Raw genomic sequence first — 19,576 nt, forward strand, 5'->3', positions numbered from 1 at the left:
ATATTATTATGGAGGCATAAAGCAGGGGAACCTAACAGGACATTGCACAACTCATAGTGTGAACCTGGAATGATGCTACCTTAAGGTAACCTTTAAGCTGAGACCTGAGGAAGACAAGGAGTTAGCCTAATGAGGAAGGATTGAGCAGTCAAAGGAACTAGCATATCTGAAGTGAGTGACACCATGTGGAGCTTCTGAGGAAGTGAAAGAAATTTGGCATGTCTGGAACCTCAGTGTGAAATGGCTCAGGATGAAGATGGAGATTGTGCAGGACCATGGAAGCCAAGGTAAGGTATTGTGTCTTTATCTTGGAGCCTCCAAAAGGAAGCCATTTGAAGAATTTTAGGCAGCAGAGTGGCACAATTAAATTTTTTTTGGAAAGCTCACTTTGGTTGCACACTGGAGACAAGGTTGGAAGAAAGCCATTGTGAAGGCAGAGAAACCATTCAGAGAGCTGCTGCAGTTGTCCAGATGAAAGATGATAATGACTTGGACCAGAGTTCTTTCATCTCTAAGAGCTAGGACAGTACCCAGTGCATAACAGGTGCTCAATGAATGTTTGAGGTGAAGCAATTTGAACCAAAATATAAAGGTCAATATATTCTTTCTTTGGATAACAAAAGTAAAATCAGAGCTACAAAAATGAACAGCATCTTTCAGGATTTACATGAGGCCAACAGATATATCATGATCACATTTCAGTTGGGTAAAACAAAGAAATGATTTTGGGTCTCACAATACTAATTTTGGTCACATTCAAACCAAAAGAAAAGTACTTATGTCCAATAACATCGTCTTAGAAAATGAAGAATAAGATTAGCAGTGCAGTGATAAGACAGAAAGATGTAATATCTGACCACTGGATTTTGCATCTAAATAAGGTTTTCACATTAATTGAAAGCAAATAAAATTCTGATTTATAGTCTATATTTTAGGAGTTGGAGCTGTATTTTCTCAAGACTAAGAATGAAGAGGATTATCCTATATTATTCCTCCAAACTAAGCTCAGATAATAATAACAGAAGAATTTAGGTGGGTAAAAACCAAATTAGAAAAGATTAAAACCTGGGAGACCATTGAAATTACCTACTTAAATGAAGAAATACTAGGGTATTTGGTAGTTTTTAAGGGATAGTTTAGGTTTCATCTTGACCAGAAGCAAAGAGGTTGAGCAGTTGGCTTCTTTAGATATCTTTCATCTTCATTTAATTTGTCTTATTACCCTCTTGAGTGTTCCCTACATTTCTAACAGGCCACCTTTATTAAGTGTCCATTTTTGCCAGTCATCTGTCTCTAGCTTCTAAAGTCTCTCTTTTAACTTTGAATCCTTTTTCTGCCAGGTGTCTGGAATATCATTCTAGCCCCAATTCAACAAGTTGTTTCTCTACCATCAGTCAAAAAATTCTGCAAATTCCATCTCTTCCAAGAATCCACCACAACGTAGTTTTCATATATTTCATTTCTGGACTTGTTTAATTCTTCTTTCAATTTTTCTATATGTTCTTAGTATCTGTTTGCATCATTCTGTTTTGAATTATATATTTCTATGGAGCAGAAGTGATATAAGTTTGTTTCATCCTGGATTGAACCTGGTAAACATCCCTATAAAGGGAACATATGACTGTTGTGTACAAAATGTGTGTGTGTGCATGATTCCTGCAAACCTGAAAATATTTATATTTCCTTTCAGGTGGACATCTAGACTCAAACTTCTACAGTGAAGAGATATATAAGAAAGATCCTGAAAACATACCTTTTGATTCTAGGATGACTTCAGAGAGTATCAGGATTGGCTCAGGCTATTATTCTGATCATTAACAAATAGCATGATTTAATGTAACCAACATTCTGAGACCAAAATGGAAAAAAAACCCCAACACCCTCTGCCATTACATACCTTCTTTCAGTTCAAATTAGTGTACATTCCATTTTCATTACAACAGAGAGAAGTGGAAAGAATGGGTCCCTCATAGCCACAAATCAATATATAAACCCTGATCAATGGATGTGAAGCTCCTCTGGATATTTGAAATATTTTTATGCATTTTGGCACACTGTATAGCAGGAAACAATCCATTAGGTTTTAAAAAGATGAAGGCCAATAAAGATAGGTTAGATGTCAAATTCTCATATCCCTCAGGCTTCTGGTTATGAGAACTAGCTTTTCTGCCTGCTACTTCCAATTATCAAAATGTGGATAATCTGAAAATTTATACACACCAACGCATACTCATTTTACCTCTTCTATGCATTTTCCATGGGGGATTAAAAAGCATCTTTACCGTAGTTTTCCATTTCCTGAAAAATGAAAATACTAATATTGATCCAGGAGTGTTATGATGATTAATCATTTGAAATCTGAAACTAGAAAAACCTCAGACACCATAGAGCCCTCTGTGCAACCTATGTCATCTCTCAAAAAAGCAGAAGCTGGATGTGCAACTAAACTTTGTTTTATGGGTAGAGCAGCTCCTTTTCATATGATGGACTCTCAGAAATCTTGCTTTCCACAAAGGAAGGCTTCAGTGTGAGGCCATGATTAGTCATCAGGATGCAGCTGTCACACTTTATCATATTAGAGCTAAATGAGATATCATAGCATAACATGAATTACTGACACATTTTTGAGTCTATTCCTAACCTATGACCAAGATTTATGGCTAGCACGACTACAAATCACAAGGTGACTTCTTCACTCAGAAACTTGTACTGAAATATCGTTAGACCATAGCTGGTCTGTGAAACAAAAGCCTTGTAATTACCTACTCACCAGGGATGAGCACCAATTTGAGCCAAGTGAGACAAACAACAAACTCATGGGAAAGTGTTTGTCTTACTTGTTAAGGCTATATTGTCATATTTAGTGTCTGAAACAAGAGATTCAGATCTTTGACTGTTAGCCAGGCTCTAGAAATGCTGTGCAGAGGCATAACTTCTTGGCAGGTGATGTAGATCTCTGGGGGCTTGGAAATACTCTCTTCCCTTCTGAAGATTTTCCTCTTTGAACTCATTGTGCCACTGAATTCATCTACTAAGAAATCAACCCTGAAGGAATTTGAACTTATGACTCAGGGAAGGGGAAGTTTGTCAAAATTTGTTACTTAGATTGTTAAGTTAGTCCCTCTGGCTGAGACTGGTTCTTAAAAACACTGCTGTAAAATAGAGATGGACGAATAAGGCCTGGTGGGTTAAAATGTGATTGACTATTGCAGTTGAGAGGGAGACATGCACTACCCTGTATAGTCCTGCCAGGAGAATTGCTTAGAAAGTTAAGAAGAAGTTATGAAAGATTTGTGCCTGGAGAAATTGAGTCAATTGTTCCACTGGGAATGCGGAGAAAAGAACAGATAATATTAAACCTCAACATTCAGAAGAATTATTTTAGTTCTATATTATCCTGTAATTATTACAGCTCTGCAGGTCTTTACTTGTTCTGCAGTATCCTACATTTTTGCTGAATAGTTTAGTACATCTGCAGTAAGAAAATGTGTAAAAAGGAAAAACTCAATGAATTTAATAATGTGTGGTTGGCTCGACTGCCTTAGGAGAGGATTCTAAAAATATATAAATTATTTCAGGGTCCCTTAAACTGCTAGCAAAGACTGTAGCTATTGGTTAGAGTAATGAAGGTTGAAGCTAGCCCCAAAATGACACCCCGCCCCCCCCCCCAGAAAGTTTGCAGCTCCGGCAGCATACATTTATTTATAAAGTGCTTAGAGAGCAGAATATCCAGAAACTGTGGGCAGTTACACTCTGGTGAGCAAAACTCTGTGAAAAATTATTTTCTTGGGCCATAGGACTTCCCCTTTGTGCTATTTTAATCTGAATGTGGGTGCCCCCAGCCCAAACTTCCCAAGTCTATTTGAACACGTGTTGAGCCTCACAGGTTCTCAAAACCAGTATCCTTTGTGCTAGTGAGTGGGTAGGATATTTGAAAGAGGAATGGGAAATTCAGCCTTGAAGGTTCATATGGAAGGATCCTAGGCATTATTTAGAATGACTTCGGGAAAAAAACGTGCGTAGAATTCCAGAGTAGTAGCTCTGTTGGTCAGGTTTTTTGAATCCAAATATCAGTGTAGTGTAGAAAATCACTATGGGTACAAACACTTCAAGTCCTCCCCCTTTGAAATCCAGAATCATCGGTTTGAATTTAACATTACAATTTAATCTATTTATGCATGTCAGCTTATATGGGAATGAAAGGTCTGCTCAATTTGTCCTGGGCAGTTTGGGATGGCAGGGAGTCAAGAGATCCGTGACTCACCTTTCCCAGGACTGTCTTAATGAATTAGGAAGAGCCAGTCTTTTTGGTCCTTCATGAGTTTGCTTTACACATCTTGAGATTATATATATATATATATATATATATATATATATGCTTGAACAAAGAGTGAATAAGGATTCTTAATGCTTTAGATACTTCTTAGAAATACAACTGAGTGTTCATCCCATAAGGATGAGGCTTAAGGATAAGGCTTCTTTCTGCCTCCATCCTAAAAAACCACTCTGGTTTCCCTGGAAATCAATTTTATTTGAATCTGAGGCCATTTTGAGGAGACTATTATGAAGGTAGTAAGCTTACTATATTGGAATGACTGCTCTACACTTCCTCTTCAAGAAAAAAAAATCAGGTTGATTGCAATACAACTTGCAGTCAGCTCTACTGCCACAGACAGAGGGAAAAATGAGCTCCCATTGCCTGACCAGCTTTCTGCTGCAGAGGTTAGACTTATTGAATTGAGATCATCTTAAATTAACAGGAAAGATTTGACATAACCAAATTTGACCAGTTTTTCATCTTCTCACAAACTCTGTGGAAGTATTTTTTTGTAAGAGAGGGTGACGCTAAGTTTAACTTGAAAAGGTTTTAATATTTCTATCGTATACATTGTTTCAGCAGTTTAAATTAAAGAGCAAAATTTCAGTGCTCTCCATTCCTTTTTCCTTACCTTGCAGAGATCTTTAATTTCTCTAACTATGGCCCCATTTTTCATTTAGGTCTCTTAAGGCTGCCTGGCTTTTTAATGTAATGGTCATCTTCATATCTTAATAAAACAAAAATTGAATTATATGCACTACTGGGCAAGCATGACATGACTTTTGCTAGCATATGTAAGGCGTGAAAACCTGGGGGAAAATACTATTCAATTTAAGTTCCACTTGAGCACACCGCAGTGCACTGGAAATGAGTTCAGTCTTAATGGCACTGAAAAAGGTAGAAGCAGGGAAAGGTGGAGATCACCGATTTGAACCTAATTAAAAAGACCTGATAAAAATGCTAGAAAGCCAGATGGTAAAGTCAATTGCTTAGTACTGTGCCAGTCCAGGGATGGAATATGTTTAGCAGTTGACATTCTGCAAGGGTAGACTGATAATATCAGCAGTGAAACCAAAAGGGTTTGTTAACACTGTTAGACTTTACTTTTAAAACTCTTTCATGCTTCTGTATCTAAGTGGAAACAAAAAATTGTAAAATCTCTATTTCAATCAAATTCTCAAACTCTATAAGAGCTTCTTGATTACTATTGAATATCTGCAGCACTATTTTGAAAATTAAATAACTAACATCGTTATAATATAACAGCAAATAGTGGAGTGGAATTTCACCACACTAAGATGGTTATCATTCCATGAGAAACTTGTTCTTTAATTGTAAAAGTTAAACAATTGATGATTTGAAAATAGCACTTGAACTAAAGCACTTACAAAATGGTATCTGAATTTAGGCAACTTTTGATTACTCCAAATCCAAATATTTAGAAATTGAAAATTTCATCTGATCATACAGTAGTAGATGGGCCTTTCTTGAATATTTTTGTTGCCATGACTTTAGACAACATCTCTATATAGAACAAATAAAAATAATTAAATCAGAAATTTCCACTCCAGTAAAGATGTTAAAAAAAAAAAAGAAATTTCCTTTTCTTCCTACAGATCTTTTCTATCATCAATATAGTGTTGTAATGAAGGATGGATAGAGACCCTCAGATGATGAGTATTTATCCATATGTACTGAGTGCTATTAAAAAGTAAATGGAATTAGGAAACAGTTGAACTATATTTTGAAATCCTTTAGGAAAAAAGGAGGAATGTTTAAAAAGTATCAGGTACCTATCCAAGGACAAAAGGAAGGAGAATAGGGAGAAAAGAGTGAGGAAAAGACAAGACTGTCACGGGTGCCTAATTTTGCCACCAGAAATGAACTTTTGGAGCATTCATTCACAGCCCTGATATTCTTCTTCAGTCCATTTGTTCCTCTGTGATGTAACCGAATAATTTATGGGTAACTAAGATTTCCAAAAGTGCCAGGAAAGAGTAAATAGATCTGTCTTTTTCTGGTGAACAACAAACAGTAATGCCTTGGATTTATAGTCTCTTATCCAAAGAGCTCAGGGGGAAGACATTTTGTTGCCCAATTCATCTGAAATAGTGAAGAACCTTTAACAAGAAGTTTAGATGGTGTCAGGGACATGGCTAATGAGGTTTGTTGAATCCCAGGTTTTATAAAGTAGGATGTTAGCTCTCACCTTCCAAATAGGACTCATTCAGTACCATAATCTCTGAAGTCTTTCACAAATTCTCCCAGGGCAATTTGTTTCATGGACTATTGACAAGCACCATATTTGCTACCCTAGCAGTCCCAGGACTATATGAACCACCAAACAAATAACCTATCTAAGCTCTTCTATACCTGAGACATACAAATGGCTGAGTACTTGTCAGAATGCTCTTCATTGCTGCTGGGCAAGTAGGGACTTTGCTCTTTTTGTTGGCAGTCACCATCTTGGCCAAACCACGTGGTTCTCCAGCAGTAGATCTCTCAGTCTTCCAATTCTTTCTGGTCCATCTTTGGGTTGCATTCATAGAATGTTTAGACTTTTAATTTGAATTTGCATATTCGATATTATTTATTTTCACTAAAAGTGTTCCCACAAATATCCAATAATAGAGTTTTGACTGAACAAATTGTTATACATACAAATGCCCAAATATTATACAGCCATTATTCTGGTTTTTTTTTTAAATCAACTGTATTGAGACATAATTTACACACAGTTAATTGCATCCATTAAAACTGTACAATTTTATTGAGTTTTGACAGTTATATACACCCATGAAAGTATTAGCACAATCAAGATACATACCATTTCCATCACCAACAAAAGATTCCTCATGCCACTTTGCAATCCATCCCTTATTCTGTATGTCCCAGGCAACTGATGACCTGCTTTCTGTCCCTCTAACTTAGTTTGCATTTTCTAGAGTTTCATATAAATAGAATAATACAGTATGTACTCTTTTTGGCTAACTCCTTTCATTTAGTATTATTATTTTCTGATTCATTCATTTTGTTGGGCATATTAATAGTTCATTCCTTTTTATTGCTAAGTACTGTTCCATTATATGAATACTGCACAATTTGTTTATCTTTTTACTTGTTGAAGGGCATTTGGGTTGTTTCAAGTTTTGGGCTATAACAAATAAAGCAGCTATTAACATTTATATACAGGTTTTTGTATGTATATGCTTTCATCTCACTTGGGTAAATACTTAGGAATGAAATGGTTGAGTTTTATAATAGGTATATGTATATATTTTTAAGAAACTATCACACTGTCTTCCAAAATATTGTACTATTTTTCATTCCCACCAGCAACGTATTAAAATATCAGTTGCTCCATATTCTCACAAAAACTTGGAGATTTTTTCCTTCAAGTTTTAATCATTTTAATACGTTTCTAGTGGTATACCATTATGGTTTTAATTTGCATTTCCCTGACGACTGATATGATGGGCATCTCTTCACATGTTTATTGGTCATCTTCGTATATCCTTTTGTGAAGTTATCTGTTCAAATATATTGTCCATTTTTAATTTTTTTGAGAAGGTTCTTTTTATTATTGAGTTGTAAGAGCTCCTTATATAACCTGGATACAAGTCCTTTGTCAGATGTAAGTATTGCTTCTTTTGATGAGCAAATATTTTAAGTTTGATGAAGTCTAATTTAATAATTTTTTTCTTTTATGGTTATTGATTTCTGTGACTTGGAAAAAAATTTGCCTAACCCAAAATCACAAAGATTTTCTCTTATGCCTCCTTCTAAAATTTTATGCTTTTAGTTTTTTATATTGAGGTCTGCAATGCATTTTGAGTGAATTTTTGAATATGGGTTGAAGTAAGGATCACATTAATTTTTTTCCCATATAGATATTCAGCTTCAGCACTATTTGTTTTAAAGACTTTTCTTTCTGTATTGAATTGCCTTGATACTTCTATTGAAAAATATTTTGACCATATATATGGGCTTATTTATGGACTACCTTTTGTCCTTTGATCAGTTTGTTTATCCTTTCCTCCATATCACACTCAATTACTATTGCTTTATAGTAAGTCTTGAAATCAGGTAGTATAAGTCCTGTAATTTTGTCCACCCTTTTAAAAATTGTTTTGGCAATTTTAGGTTAAGTGCATTTCCATATACATTTAGAATCGACTTGGCAATTTCTACAAAAAATCCCTGCTGGAATTTGAATTTGGATTGTGTTGAATCTACAGATTAATTTGGGGGAGAATTGACATCTTAACGACATTGAATTTTCCAGTCCATGACAATGATTCTCTCCATTTATATGTCTTTAATTTCTCTCAGCAATGTTCTGTAGTTTTCAGTGAGGAGATCTTTCACATGTCTTGTTAGATTTATCCCCCAATTGTTTATGTTTGGGGAGAGGGGCTATTGGCAAATGATTTTCTTAAATTTTATTTTCCTCTCATTTACTGGTATACAAAAATGGAATAGATTTCTGGATATTTCCTTTGTATCCTGTGACCTTGCTAGATTCATTTGTGAGTTCTATTAATTGTTTTGTATATTCTGTAGGATTTTCTATATAAACAATCATGTCATCTGGAAATAGAGACAGTTTTACTTCTTTCTTTCCAGTCTTTATGTCTTCTATTTCTTTTCCTTGTCTTATTTCAGTAGCTAAGACTATCAGTATAACACTTAGGGGAAAGTATTTAATGTTTCACCATTAAGAGTGTTGTTAGTTTAGTTCTTTTTTTAATAGATGGGATTAATCACATTAAGGAGTTTTTTTTTTTTTTTCTATTCCTAGTTTCCTGTGAGTTTGTTTCTTTCTGTTTTTAATCATGAATGGTTATTGAAGGTTCTCAGATCCTTTTCCTACACCTATTGAAATGATCATATGTTTTTTCTACTTTATTCTGTTAATGTGGTGAATTATATTGATTTATTATTGAGTGTTAAAGTAACCTTGCAGCCTGGGATAAAACAAGCTTAGTCATTGAGTTATCTTTTCCATATATCACTGGATTTGTTTGCTAATATTTTTAAGGGTTTTTGCATATACATTTATGAGAGATACTGGTCTTTAATATTCTTTTCTTCTTTTTTTGTAATATCTTTGTTAGGTTTTTGATAGCAACGTTATGCTGGCTTCAAAAAACCATTTAGCAGAAGCTCCCTCCTCCTTTATGCTCTGAAAAATATGTTTTATCCTGTCAAATTTGTTAATTTGTATATCTCAAGAATTTGTCCATTTAAAGTAAGATATTGAAATTATTAAAGTTCTAAAAACCATTCTCAAAATTTTAAATTATGTTCTAAATGTCTCTAGAAGATGCTTTGCTAGCCTCTTTTTCATTCTTGATAATGACTTGCATTTTCTTTCTTTTTTCTTAATCAGCCTAGCTAGTGTTTTATTAATTTTGTTGATCTTTTCATAGAACCAGCTTTTGGCTTTGTTAATTTTCTGTATTCTCTGTTGTGTTTATTTCTGCTGTCATCTTTATTTCCTTTCTTCTACGTACTTTTGGTTTATTTTCTTCTGATTTTTTTTAACTTCTTGAGGTGGGAATTTAAGTCATGTATATAAGTTTTCTCTTATTTTCTAATGTAAGCATTTAAAATGATAAATTTCCTTTTAAGCACTGTATCTTGACATGTTTTATTTTTATTATCATTCAGTTACAAATAATTTTTAGTTTTCTCATTTTCTTTATGATTTCTTCTTTAGCTCATGGATTACTTAGAAGTATCTTGGTTGAGTTTCAAATAGTTGAGAATTTCCTAGATTCTTATTGTTATTGGTTTCTAATATAATTCTGTTGTGCCCAGAGACTATAATTTCAATTCTTTTTAGATATATTGATATATGTTTTATGGTCATACATAAATATATGTATGTATGGCTAATGTTCCATGTGCATATGAAAGGAATGTATATTCTGTAGTTACTGGGTGTTGTAATCTGTAAATATCAATTAGGTCTATCTGGTTGATATCATTCTTTAGATCCTCTATGTTTAAACTGATTTTTGTCTAGATAGTCTATTACTGAAAGAACAGTGTAAAAATCTCCTACTGGAATTGTCTTTTTCTCTCTTCAGTTCTGTTGATTCTTGCTTCATGGATTTGAAGTTCTGTTATTAAGCACATGTATATTTACAATATTTTTCTGACAAACAGATTATATTATCATTGTAAAATGTGCCTCTTTACCTTTAACAATACTCTTTCTCTTAAAATTTCTTTAACTGGTATCAATATAGCTATTGTGGCCTTCTTATGCTTACCGTTTGCATGATATAGCTTTTCAATCTATTCTTTCCAAACTTCTGTGTCATATTTAAAGTATGTATGTTATAAACATTAGAAGTATGTATATTCAAGACAGGGACTTGGATTTTTAGCATTTCTGATAATGTCTACCTTTTATTATCATTTAATGTAATTATTGATATGGTTGTCTTTAGATCTTCTATTTTACTATTTGGTTTTTGTTTGATCCCTCTTAATTTTTTTCTACCCTGCTCTCTTTTAGATTATTTGAATATATTTTAGAATTTTATTTGAATTTACCTCTTAACTTTTTAACTATGTCTTCTAAAATTTTTTAGTGGTTGCTCTAGAAATTACAATATACATTCTGAAGTTGTCACAGCCTTCTAAGGATTTTACTAATTATATAAAATGCAACCTTACAATCAAATAGGTCCATTTACCACCCCTCTTCACCTTCTTTTATGTAATGTTTGCCATATATATTACAACTACCTGCATTTTAACTCCACAAGAGAATATTATGTTTGCTCTAAGTGACTGTATGTATTTTAAAGAAATGAAGAGAGAAATAGTCTTTTATTTTCACTCAAATATTTACATTTTTTTGGATTCTCTTCTTTTATTCTTAAAGATCTAAGATTCTCTCTGGTGTCATTTCTTTTCCACCTGGAGAATTTTCTTTGGCATTTTTTTGTGTGTGTGTGTATTTTGGATGTGCTGGTGATTCATTCTTAGCTTTCTTTTGCCTGAAAACATGAAACTTATTCTATGCCAGTTGCTTCCTCCAAACATTGACTCCTCTCTCAAATCCACATGCTTTTAATTTATAGTTTTAATTTATCAGAGGATAATTTTAAGGGTTTGCTCAGTCATGCTGGAAGCAGAATTCCCATTAACCCATTTTTGAAAACTATTTAAAACATGGGAAAGTATTTATGCAGTAATGATAAATGAAAAATAAGATGATGAGCAGAATGTATTCTAGTATGTAGTTGTACATTTATACGTTTATAAATGTATAAAAATGAAAAGGAAATGTATCTAAGTTCTAATAAGAATTATTTCCTGGTAGTTGGATTATGGCTGATTTTTATTTTATTCTTTAGAACTTGCTAAAAGCTATATTTTTAAGAACAGCACATTTAATTTTATGATCAGAAAAATAATAAAATTGATTTAAAAAAATGTTGGAAGGCAATGAACTAATAAATAATAAATGGATCATATAGTCAGTAAATCCTTTAGTATTTCAAAGGAGGAAAATATTATCTAGACCAGAAGATCAGAACAACTTTTTATGGAAGAGGTAGGATACGAAATGTTTCTAGAAGGTGACAGTTTAAATAAGTGTTGGGTGTATAGGTGGAGTGGAAAGAACATTCCAATATTTTTCTTGTTATGGAATTTAAGTCCTTGGATTCAAGAAGGTATATGCCAAGCCTCTCTCTTTTTTAAGCTGCAATATGAGTTTGTTCCATTGTGTTTCATTCATAAGCTGATTCTGTTAGCAAGGATGGCAGAGGGATAGGTTACTCACTCAGGCTTCTGCTTAGTTTCTACTTCTGGCTCAGTGGCTAGGACTGGGAAGCTATGCAAGAGAAGAATGAAGTAATTGATAACTTTTGTTTATTTATTTTTACTTCTATTGCTTTCTTTCAGTCTCTTCCAACATTTTATTTTCCATCTAGGGAAGTATTCTCAAACTGAGAAAATAATCTCATAAACCTCATTTATCAAACTTCATGGGAGAATTATTCCTTGTTTCTCTGATACCATTTTCTTTGCTTTCATCTTCTAATATGGAAAAACCCGACATATTTTAACCAAAAAAAAATGAAAATTTAACTTGGAATTAAAAATTAAATGCTTAGAACATATCATGTAGCATTTTGATAAGAAGTTCAAAGAGCTATTTTTGGAATACAATATGACAATTATGCTTTCTAATTTTAACAAAATTTCAAATGGACAGGCCCCCACTTGCCGGAAGTATCATATTGTGCAAACATTTATTTTTATTCTTTGAAACGCAACTTTTAGATGAAAGAGGCAAGTTATAATAAAAATAAACTACATGTAAGACATTTAATCACAAATCCAACCTCCAGCATATATCTTGGAGTGAACACTGACTGAAGCCACTCCTCTAGTAGCCTCTACAGGGATCACTGATGGTCATTTTGATGAGCCTGAGGCCCTGCAATATAGTGAGTCTTCAAAGGAAGATTCAATTATATTGATAATACTAGACAGGGAAATGGGCTCGTATATTTTTGAAAGATAATCAGTAAGTGTGTAGAAATTGAAAAGCTATGACTTAAACATCAGATAAAAATTCTTTTAATCAAGATTTTCTATTTTTTGAACATTTCAGCTAATTGACATTTAATACTAATACATTTTGAAATAATATAGCCATGCAATATTCTTAGGAAAAATATGGATTATAAAGGACATAATGATACCTTGTGCTCATTTTCTTGCCAGTGTTCTCTATATTTATCATTGTAGTTAGTCACGTTTTCTAATATATGGGCATCCAAGTCATCCCTCTACAACCAGCAGTAATAAATATTAGGACAAAATTAAATCCTTAAAGAAATGTATACTTTTTAATGAGGCACCAAAGGACACTTAATCACTCATCATTTAAAATTCGCTTAAACATCTAGAGTAGAAATGCCTAGTAGAACTTTCTGTGAAATTGGAAATTTCTATGATATTGGAAATGTTTGTTATGATAGCCACTAGTCACGTGGCTATTGAGCACTTATAACGAGGCTAGCATGCCATAGGAAATGAATTTTAAATTTTAAAAATTAATTAATTTAAATAGCAACATGTAGCTAGATGTAGTTAAAATGTAGATTTGGAGTCCTCAGATGTTATTGAAGTGAAGTGGTAAACTGATAATAAAATTTTAAGTATTTTTTTCCCTTCTTTTGTCTTAATTCATCCTGAAAATGAGAATTTAGTTAGAAATAGAAAATTCAGAAAAGCTTTTGAATCTACTCTAGTCATTCTTCAAATAAACAAGAAGACGTTGGCACAATTGAGAGTGCACTACAAATATTTAAATTGTTTGTTTATTTGTGACAGAGTTTACATATTCTCTTGAGTTTTAATTTTTTGAAATGCTCTGTTTTTAATGCTCTGTTAAACTGGTTGAAATTGTTAAAAAATCGTATGCTTAAAGTTAAAAATGAATACTGATGTTTAATTTGTTAAAATATTTATATTAATTTTTGTTGAAGAAAAGAAGCTTGGATACATAATCTTGTGTAAGTTATATAAATCATTTCAGCTGTCTGTGGATTTAGGTGGCTGATATCCTTCTAATAGATAGCATGACAAAAATTTCTTAGGTGAAAGGAGAGTGTAATGATTAAGCAAATTTGTTCCTCTTCAAACTCTTAAGGGTTTGCTGTGAATACCTTCCAGCAGCTATGGTGAGAAATATTTGCTGCAAATAGCTCTTCTCCTTTTCCTGTGGTAAAATATTTATGGGATGGTGGGGGGGGGTGGCGCGATAAGAGGGGAATTATACAAGTCAAAATATCGTAGAATTCTGTGTAGTTTTTTTTTTTTAATAAATTTATTTATTTTATTTATTTATTTTTGGTTGCATTGGGTCTTCTTTGCTGCGCGCGGGCTTTCTCTAGTTGCAGCGAGTGGGGGCTACTCTTCGTTGTGGTGCGTGGGCTTCTCATTGCGGTGGCTTCTACTGTTGTGGAGCATGGGCTCTAGGTGCGTGGGCTTCAGTAGTTGTGACACGTGGGCTCAGTAGTTGTGGCTCGTGGGCTCTAGAGTACAGGCTCAGTAGTTGTGGTGCACCGGCTTAGTTGCTCCACGGCATGTGGGATCTTCCTGGACCAGGGAACGAACCCGTGTCCCCTGCACTGGGAGACGGATTCTTAACCACTGCACCACCAGGGAAGTCCCCTCTGTGTAGTTTTTATACTCATCTAGGTATTCTTGTTCTTTTTGGCTCTCTCTGTCTCTGTCTCTTTCAGTACTTGAGCACTTACCCTTATCTTACTGTACTATTCTCCATGGATTTAGCATGCATCATTTCAGTCACTGTTAGGGGAATAATAGATTTCATCAAATCCAAAGTAGGCCTTTTTTGGAATACCATTCAATACTCTACCTTTAACTTTCTATCAGTTAACTTCCTCTTCATCATGGCCTTTCTTTCTGCTCCCTGATTGAGATTAAGGTAAGAAGCACTGGTGAAGAGCTTGGGGAAAGACCAGAAGAGGAAGAGCTGTCATCAGCGGGCTCTATTTCTACCTGAAGGGCTGCTGTAATGTAAGAGTCATTAATATACCAGGTCTTATGTGCTTGGTCTTCTAAAATTTCTTTTATTTTTTTTATTGTAATATAATTGCTTTACAATGTTGTGTTAGTTTCTGCTGCACAGCGAAGTGAATCGCCATACGCATACACACATCCCCTCCCTCTTGGAACTCCCCCCACCTCCCATCCCACCCAACTAGGCCATCACAGAGCACTGAGCTGAGCTCCCTGTGCTATACAGCAGGTTCCCACTAGCTATCTATTTTACACATGGTAGTGTATTTATGTCAAACCTGATCTCCCAATTCACCCAACCTTCTCCTTCCCCTCATGTGTCCACATGTCTGTTCTCTACATCTGCCTTTCTATTCCTGCCCTGCAATATGTTCATCTGTACCATTTTTCTAGATTCCACATGTATGCATTAATGTATGATATTTGTTTTTCTCTTTCTGACTTACTTCACTCTGTATGACAGACTCTAGATCCATTCACATTTCTACAAATGAATTTTCATTTTATGACTGAGTAATATTCCATTATATATATATGTACCACTTCTTTTTTATCCATTCATCTGTCAATGGACATTTAGGTTGTTTCCATGTCCTGGCTATTGTAAATAGTGCTGCAGTGAACGTGGGGTTACATGTGTCCTTTTGAATTATGGTTTTCTCAGGGTATATGCCCAGTAGTGGGATTGCTGGGTCGTATGGTAGTTCTATTTTTAGTTCTTTGGGGAACCTCCATTCTGTTCTCCAAAGTGGCTGTATCAATTTACATTGGCACCAACAGTGCAAGAGTGTTCCCTTTTCTCCATACCCTCTCCAGCATTTACTGTTTGTAGATTTTCTGATGATGGCCATTCTGACTGGTGTGAGGTGATACTTCATTGTAGTTTTGATTTCATTTCTCTAATAATTAGTGGTGTTGAGCAGCTTTTCATGTGCCTCTTGGCCATCTGTATATCTTCTTTGGAGAAATGTCTATTTAGGTCTTCTGCCCATTTTTGGATTCGGTTGTTTGTTTTTTTGATATTGAGCTGCATGAGCTGTTTGTATATTTTGGAGATTAATCTTTTGTCTGTTGTTTCATTTGCAAATATTTTCTCCCATTCTGTGGGTTGTCTTTTCATCTTGTTTATGGTTTCCTTTGCTGTGCAAAAGCTTTTAAGTTTCATTAGGTCCCATTTGCATATTTTTGTTTTTATTTTCATTACTCTAGGAAGTGAGTCATAAAAGATCTTGCTGTGATTTATGTCAAAGAGTGTTTTTCCTATGTTTTCCTCAAAGAGTTTTATAGTGTCTGGTCTTACATTTAGGTCTTTAATCCATTTTAAGCTTATTTTTATGTATGGTGTTAGGCAGTGTTCTAATTTCATTCTTTTACATGTAGCTGTCCAGTTTTCCCAGCACCATTTATTGAAGAGGCTGTCTTGTCTCCATTGTATATTCTTGCCTCCTTTGTCATAGATTAGGCGACCATAGGTGTGTGGGTTTATTTCTAGGCTTTCTATCCTGTACCATTGATCTATATTTCTCTTTTTGTGCCAGTATCATATCGTCTGGATTACTGTAGCTTTGTAGTATAGTCTGAAGTCGGGGAGCCTAATTCCACCAAGTCCATTTTTCTTTCTCAAGATTGCTTTGGCTATTTGGGGTCTTTTGTGTTTCCATAAAAATTGTATAATTTTCTTTTCTAATTCTGTGAAAAATGCCATTGGTAATTTGATAGGGATTGCAATGAACCTGTAGATTGCTTTGGGTAGTACAGTCATTTTCACAATATTGATTCTTCCAATCCAGAAGCATGGTATGTCTCTCCATCTGTTTGAGTCATCTTTGATTTCTTTCATCAGTGTTTTATAGTTTTCTGAGTACAGGTCTTTTGCCTCCATAGGTAGGTTTATTCCTAGGTATTTATTCTTTTTGTCACAATGGTAAATGGGATTGTTTCCTTAATTTCTCTTTCTGATCTTTTGTTGTTAGTGTATAGGAATGCAAGAGATTTCTGTGCATTAATTTTGTATGCTACAACCTTACCAAATTCACTGATTTGTTCTAGTAGTTTTCTGATGGCATCTTTAGGATTTTCTATGTTTAGTATCATGTCATCTGCAAATAGTGACAGTTTTACTTCTTTTCCAATTTGTATTCCTTTTATTTCTTTTTCTTCTCTGATTGGCATGGCTAGGACTTCCAATACTATGCTGAATAATAGTGGCCGGAGTGGGCATCCTTGTCTTGTTCCTGATCTTAGAGGAAATGTTTTCAGATTTTCATGTTTGGGAATGATGTTTGCTGTGGGTTTGTCATATATGGCCTTCATAATGTTGAGGTAGGTTCCCTCTATGCCCACTTTCTGGAGAGTTTTTATCATAAATGGGTGTTGAATTTTGTCAAAAGCTTTTTCTGCATCTATTGAGATGATCACATGGTTTTTATTCTTTAATTTGTTAATATGTTGTATCCCATTGATTGTTTTGCATATACTGAAGAATCCTTGCATCCCTGGGATATATCCCACTTGATCATGGTGTTTGATATTTTTAATGTGTTGTTGGATTCTGTTTGCTAGTATTTTATTGAGGATTTTTGTGTCTATGTTGATCAGTGATATTGGTCTGTAATTTTCTTTTTTTGTGATATCTTTGTCTGCTTTTGGTATCAGGGGGATTGTGGCCTCGTAGAACGAGTTTGGGGGTGTTCCTCCTTCTTCAATTTTTTGGAAGTGTTTGAGAAGGATAGATATTAGCTCTTCTCTAAATGTTTGATAGAATTCGCCTGTGAAGCCATCTGGTCCTGGACTTTTGTTTGTTGGAAGATTTTTAATTACAGTTTCAATATCATTACCTGTGATTGGTCTGTTTATATTCTCTAATTCTTCCTGGTTCTGTTTTGGAAAGTTGTACCTTTCCAAGAATTTGTCCATTTCTTCCAAGTTGACCATTTTATTGGCATATAGTTGCTTGTTGTAGTCTTTTATGATCCTTTGTATTTCTGCGGTGTCCATTGTAACTTCTCCTTTTTCATTTCTAATTTTATTGATTTGAGTCCTCTCCCTTTTTTTTCTTGATGAGTCTCCTAAAGGTTTATCAAATTTGTTTATCTTCTCAAAGAACCAACTTTTACTTTTATTTATCTATGCTATTGTTTTCTTCATTTCTATTTCATTTATTTCTGCTCTGATCTTTATTTCATTCCTTCTACTAACTTTGGGTTTTCTTTGTTCTTCTTTTTCTAGCTGATTTAGGTGTAAGGTTAGATTGTTTATTTGAGATTTTTCTTGTTTCTTGAGGTGAGGTTGAATTGCTGTAAACTTCCCTCTTAGAACTGCTTTTGCTGTGTCCCATAGGTTTGGGTCACTGTGTTTTCATTAATATTTGTTTCTAGGTATTTTTTTGTTTCTTCTTTGGTTTCTTCAGTGATCTCTTGGTTATTTAGCAGCGCAGTGTTTAGCCTCCATGTGTTTGTGTGTTTTACAGTTTTTTTTTTCCTGTGATTGACTTCTAATCTCATAGCGTTGTGGTTGGAAAAGATGCTTGATATGATTTCAATATTCTTAAATTTTCCCAGGCTTGATTTGTGACCCAAGATGTGATTTTTTCTGGAGAACGTTCTGTGTGCACTCAAGAAGAAAGTGTATTCTTCCACTTTCAGGTGGAATGTCCTATCAATATCAATAAAGACTATCTGGTCTGTTGTGTCATTTAAAGCTTGTGTTTACTTATTTATTTTCTGTCTGGATGATCTGTCTATTGGTGTAAATGGGGTGTTAAAGTCCCCCACCATTACTGTGTTACCATCGATTTCCCCCTCCATGGCTGTCAGCATTTACCTTATCTATTGAAGTGCTCCTATGTTGGCTGCATAAACATTTATAATTGTTATGTTTTCTTCTTGGATTGATCCCTTGATCATTATGTAGTGTCCTTCCTTATGCCTTGTAACAGTCTTTATTTTTAAGTCTATTTTACCTGATATGACTATTGCTACTCCAGCTTTCTTGTGATTTCCATTTGCATGGAATATCTTTTTCCATCCTTTCACTTTCAGTCTGTATGTGTCCCCAGGTCTGAAGTGGGTCTTCTGCAGACAGCATATACATGGGTCTTGTTTTTGTTTCCATTCAGTCATTCTGTGTCTCTTGGTTGGAGCATTCAATCCATTTACATTCCAGGTGATTATCAATATGGATGCTCCTATTACCATCCTCTCAACTGATTTGGGTTTGTCATTGTGGGTCTTTTCCTTCTCTTGTGTTTCCTGCCTAGAGACGTTCCTTTAGCATTTGTTGTAAAGCTGGTTTGATGGTGTTGAATTCTCTTAGCTTTTGCTTGTCTGTAAAGATTTTAATTTCTCCTTTGAATCTGAATGAGATCCTTGCTGGGTAGAGTAATCTTCGTTGTAGCTTTTTCTCTTTCATCACTTTAAACGTCCTGCCACTTCCTTCTGGCTTGCAGAGTTTCTGCTGAAAGATCAGCTGTTAACCGTATGGGGATTCCCTTGTATGTTATTTGTTGTTTTTCTCTTGCTGTTTTTAATATTTTTTCTTTGAATTTAACTTTTGTTAGTTTGATTAACATGTGTCTTGGTGTGTTTCTCCTAGGGTTTGTCCTGTATGGGACTCTCTGCACTTCATGGACTTGGGTGGCTATTTCCTTTCCCATATTGGGGAAGTTTTCAACTA

This window comes from Eubalaena glacialis, chromosome X (assembly GCF_028564815.1).
Source record: "Eubalaena glacialis isolate mEubGla1 chromosome X, mEubGla1.1.hap2.+ XY, whole genome shotgun sequence".
Lineage (NCBI taxonomy): Eukaryota > Metazoa > Chordata > Mammalia > Artiodactyla > Balaenidae > Eubalaena > Eubalaena glacialis.